Genomic DNA, 5,629 nt, shown 5'->3' with positions numbered 1-5,629 from the left:
TGTATATATGCTCTTAATTATGTTGAGGAATTTCCCTTCAATTCCTACTTTGTTGAGTGTTTTTATCAGGAATGGATGTTGGATTTTGTCAGCCTTTCCTGCATCAATTGATATGATCATGTGGTTCTTTTCCTTTTTCTTGCTTATATAGTAGATTGCATTGATTATCTTTCTAATGTTGAACCATCTTTGCATTCCTATTATAAAACACTTGGTTATGATGTATGTTCCCTCTGTTGGCCTGTTTCTAATTGCTGGAGATGCTGTGTTAATGTTTGAATTTAAGTTCTTTCTTCTTTTTGGATGTGTGCATTTATTGCAATAAATTGTCCTATTGACAGTGCTTTCACCATGTCCCAAAGATGTTGGTAGGTTGTTTTTTCACTCTCCTTTGTTTCTAGGAACTTAGTGAGTTCGCATTTAATTTCTTCCACTTTTTAGCAGGGTGTTAATTGAGTTTCCTTGTATTCGACTTTATTTCTTTGGTCTTCTTATTGTTGATTTCTACTTTTATAGTATTGTGGTCTGAGAAGATGCTTTGTAGTATTTTGATGTTTGTAAGTTTATGGAAGCTTGCTTTGTGACATAACATATGGTCAATTCTGGAGAATGTTCCATGTGCCCCGGAAAAGAACATGTATTTTGCTGTTGTTGGGTTGAATTCTCTGTACACATATATGAAGTCAAGTTGGTTGATTGTGCTGTTTAATTCCTCTGTAACTTTGTAGCATTTCTTTATGGTTGTTCTATCCCTTTTCAAAAGTGGTGTATTAAATAGTTCTTAAGTTATAATTGTAGATTTGTCTATTTCTATCTTCAATTCTAGTAGGGTTTGCTTTATAAATCTTGGTGCTCTTTCACTGGGAGCATAGATATTTATTGTGGTTATGTAATCTTGTTCAATTTACCCTTTAATCATGAGATAGCATCCTTCTTAATCTCTTATGCTGGTTTTTACCTTAAAGTGTATTTTATGAAAGATTAGTATTGCCACTGATGCTTGTTTTTTATTACTATTAGCTTGGTATATATTTTTCCATCCTTTAACTTTTAGTCTGTTTTTGTCTTTATGTGTAAGGTGTGTCTATTTCAGGAATCATATTGAAGGGTCTGTTTTCATATCCATTCTGCCACTCTGTCTCTTCACTTGGTGCGTTTAATACATTCAATGTAATTATAGATAGGTATGAATTAATTGCTGTCATTAAGTTAATGTTTGTGGTGCTTAATTGCTGTCATTAAGTTAATGTTTATAGTGCTGTTCAATCCTTAGTTCTGCATGCCTTATTGTGCTGAGTTCATGTTCTTTTGTACTATTTCTTGTCAGTTTCTTTAGTTTTAATATTTCCTTGTTCTACTTGGATATTCATTTTTATGGTAAGTTGTAAAGTATTAACTTTCTTTGAGGTTACCCTATATTCTATTAACTTTTCCCTCTATTTAAGATAGTCTGTTGCATCCTGCAATCTACCTGATCACCTCACCACCTGGATCTCTGTTCCTATATTTTCCCTTCTTTGATATTGTTATTATTTTGATCTTTTATAGGCCTTGCAGGTTCTCTGAAGTCGTTGTAATTTTGTTCTGTTCTGAACTCTGCTATTTGTTGACTGAGTTCTTGGTGGTGTTGCCATGTGTGTCAATCTCTGGTTGTTGTCTGTTCTTACTGGTTTTCAGTCCAAAGAACTCCCTTTAGAATATTTTGAAGTGCTGGATTGGCTTTGACAAAATCTCTCAGCTTCTGTTTATGCTGGAATGTTTTGATTGCACCATTGTATTTGATTGACAGTTTTGCGGGCTGATGATTCTTGGTTGCCAGTATTTTTCTTTTAGAATTTTATCTATGTCTCCCGATTGCCTTCTTTCCTGCTTTGTTTCTGTTGAGAGGTCAGAGCTCAATCTGATTTGCTCACCTTTGTAAGTAACACTTCTCTTTTCCCTGGCTGCTTTTAGGATTCTCTTTTTGTCTTACTTCTTGTAGAGCTTGCTTATGATATGTCTTGGTGATATTCTTTTGGAGTCTATCTTTCTTGGGGTCCATTTAGCCTCTTGAATGCTTATCATCTCATCCTTCAAGCTGTTAGTGAAATTTTCTTTTAGAAGTTCCTCAACTATCTCCTCTGTGAACTTCTGTGATTCTTCCTATTCAGGAACGCCAATAGTTCTTAAGTTATTTATCTTCATGTTATCCAGTATGAATCTTAACACTCTCTTCAGATTTATTTTATCTTTTTTTTCTGCTTGTTCTTCTATCTTAGCAGTATTGAGAGCTTTGTCTTCCAGCTCACTGGTTCTGTCTTCCAACTCTTCAGTTCTGCTTCTTTGCCCTTTCAGTGTATTGCCCATTTCTGATATTTTATTATAAATCATCTAGACCTCTTTTTGCTGTTTCTGAATTGTTTCTAATGCTATATCTATCTTGTGTGATTGCTCCTGTAGCACTTTCCTGACTTTTTGCTTATTTTCCTCCACCCCTCTGTGAAGCATTTGTATTTGTCTCCATATCATTCTTCTGAATTACTTCTCAGGCAGATCCAAAGCCTACTCTTCTAATGGGAAGTCTATGTCTGCCTCCAGCTCATTTGTATCAGTTACTCTGCCTACAGCTCATTTGTATCAGTTACTCTTTTCTGTTTTGGGACATGTGCTGAGATCTTTTGTGTTTTCTTCTTGGAAATTTTCAATAGTTAGATGTTTTTTCAATGATTAAATGAATGTATGTTGCTGGGTTGTTAAGCTTACTGAGTGTATCCTGGTGGATGTGATCTGGAGATAGGCTTCCCTTTTCATGTGTAATGCATAGCAGCTGGTATTGGCTCCTGTCCAGATAGGATATTATGGGGTATGGTTGTAGCTTGGCTATGTGGCCACAGTTGCTGTCTCTTCTTGGGTAAGGTAGAAAGAGAAAGCTCCCACCCCCAGGAAAAAAGTGAGACCAAAGGACCCAAAACAGAAACAATATAAAAGCAGACACAAAAACCACTGCTCAAAAACAAAAATAAAACTGTAGCCTTTGCTGTTCAGGTCAATGTGCATGCACAGTAGAAACCTCCAGCGATGGGTAGGGCTGTCCACTCACTTAGGCCCTTCCTCTAGTCACCACTGTGGAGGTACGTAGATAAATACTGAGAAATGAATGGAAGAAAGATTGTCCACTATTTTTCTCTCTAAAGGTCAGTTAGATATCTGAGTATGCACAGAGTAATTATCAAAATAGCTGCATCCTTGTATACAGTAGTTGGTGTTGGTGCTTGCCTTTTATGTTGGGGTTTTACAAGGTGCCCATATGGTTTGGCTGTATGGCCAGAGCTACTGTCTCTTGTTAGTTAAGTCAGGAATAAAGGGTCCCACACAGGTCACCTTTAGGGCTAAGTCCCAGAGTCAGACATCATAAGAAGCAGCCAAAGGTTTAGGTTGTGGGACCACTGGGGCTCCCAGGGACCTCCTCCCTGGTTTACTGGAAAACTGTGGGTGCAACACTGGACACTTTTGTGGGTGTGCTCCTACCCATCTGAAGGTGTCCAGGCTGGGAAGAGACGGTGTGATGGGAGAGGAGGAAAGAAAAGTGTATAATCCATCACACCTCTTTTTCCAGATGCCACTGCATGGTTTTTAGTGCTGTAACACTGAATGAGCCTGGCTGTGGCCCCACCCTCTGATCTCAGCCTAGGCCGAGGGGCCTGCAGGGAGCATCCCGATCAATTCAGAAATTGCCGTATTTTTCCTCCACAGTCAGATTTCTCCACCGGTGAGCATGGGAAACCAATGCCCTGCATCTTATATTAGATCCAAAGCTCTGGAGCTGCTCCGGGAAAGCGCCTTCTCTGGTTTTTCTGCAGCTCCATTGAGGAGCCGCTCCTACCTGTCTCTGCTTCTTCCACCCCCAACAATAAGTCTATAACTTTTCTTTTAATGTGTAAAAATCTATTATTCATATTTGCTCTTTAAACATTTATTTATTAATTATACTGGGGAAAAGTAAAAAAAGCATTGCTACAAAATCACAAAAAATTTTACTAAATAAAAATATTTAACTGTAAAGCTATTGTTTCTTTTTTTTTCACTTTTTATTGTGAACTGATTGAAGGCTTATAGAGCAGATAAGTTTTTCATGAACTCCTTCTCCAAACCCCCATGGCTTAATTTTCATACAAATGCTAGACAAGTCAATAAGAGGAATAATAACACTAGGGAGGTACACATACCTTAAAATAATCACCCATTTGAGATCAAAAGGATAGCATTTTCCCAAACACAAAGGTCAGAAAGATTAGGAAATTAGGAAGAAGAGAAACAGGAAACATTGGGAGGAAATAGGATAATGATGTTACATTATAGGGATGGCAATCAATGCATAAAACAAATGCATATAAACTGTTTTAAGTTCTTTCAATTTCTAATTTTTTTTAGCATGGACTGGAGTGCTAACATTCATACCCAATAGCCACTCCTTAAAAACCCTATACAGGGTCACTGAGTCAAAACTGTTTCAACAGCACTTAGCATCAGCAACAACAATCTCAGATGGTAGTGCCAGTAGAAGCACCTTGGGGAAAGAAAGGTCTCTCAGAACATGTGTTGACCCAGGCAGAAAGCACCCATGACAATGATGTATTTGTGCTTGGGTGAGTATCCCCGAGTGCATCTGTAGATCCATGTGCCTCCTGTTAGTGGGCCTGAAGCCTTCACCAATTGCATGACCCCATATCTATGTCTCTACTCTTTAAGGGAACCACTATGTTCCATGGGTGTTCAATATCAATATCAGTTCACATGCTATGTCCAAAAACCTTCATCAAATTCTGTGTGTTATTCAGTCATTCATCTCAGAATACCCCACCTGCAGGACATCATTTATTATGTCCCCACCCACCCAGTCCAAGGTGCATTGAAGGAATTGGCAAAGAACAAGGCACCAGGAATTGACAGAATACAAATTGAAATCATTCAACAAAGTGAGGCAGCACTGGAGGCACTCAATCATCTATGCCAAGAAATTTGGAAGACAACTATCTGGCCAACTGATTGGAAGAGATCCGCATTTCTGTCCATTCCAAAGAGACGTGACCCAATGGAATGTGGAAATCATCGGACAATCTCTTTGATATCCCACGCAAGTAAAGTTTTACTAAAGGTAATTCAGAAACGGCCACAATCATACATTGACAGAGAACTTCCAGAGATTTAAGCTGGATTCAGAGGAGGACATGGAACCAGAGATATCATTGCTGACCTCAAATAGATCTTGGCTGAAAGCAGAAAATACCAGAAAGATGGTTTTCTGGGTTTACTGATTATGCAGAGCCTTTGATTGTGTGTATCATAACAAGCTATGGGCAACATTGCAAAGTATGAGTATTCCAGAACACTTAATTGTGCTCATAAGGAATCTGTACATAGATCAAGAGGCAGTTGTTTGAACAGAACATGAGACACTGAATGATTTAAAATTAGGAAAGGTGTATGACAGGGTTGTATTCTTTCACCATATTTATGTAAACTGTATGCTGAGCAAATAATCCGAGAAGCTGGGTTCTATGAAGAAAAACGTGGCATCAGGATTCGAGGAAGACTCATTAACAACCTGCGATATGCATATGATACAACTTTGCTTTCTGAAAGTGAAGAG

The sequence above is a fragment of the Chrysochloris asiatica genome, unplaced genomic scaffold (assembly GCF_000296735.1).
Source record: "Chrysochloris asiatica unplaced genomic scaffold, ChrAsi1.0 scaffold00122, whole genome shotgun sequence".
NCBI lineage: Eukaryota > Metazoa > Chordata > Mammalia > Afrosoricida > Chrysochloridae > Chrysochloris > Chrysochloris asiatica.
The sequence above is the reverse complement of the archived record's forward strand: the minus strand, read 5'-3'. Positions refer to the sequence as shown.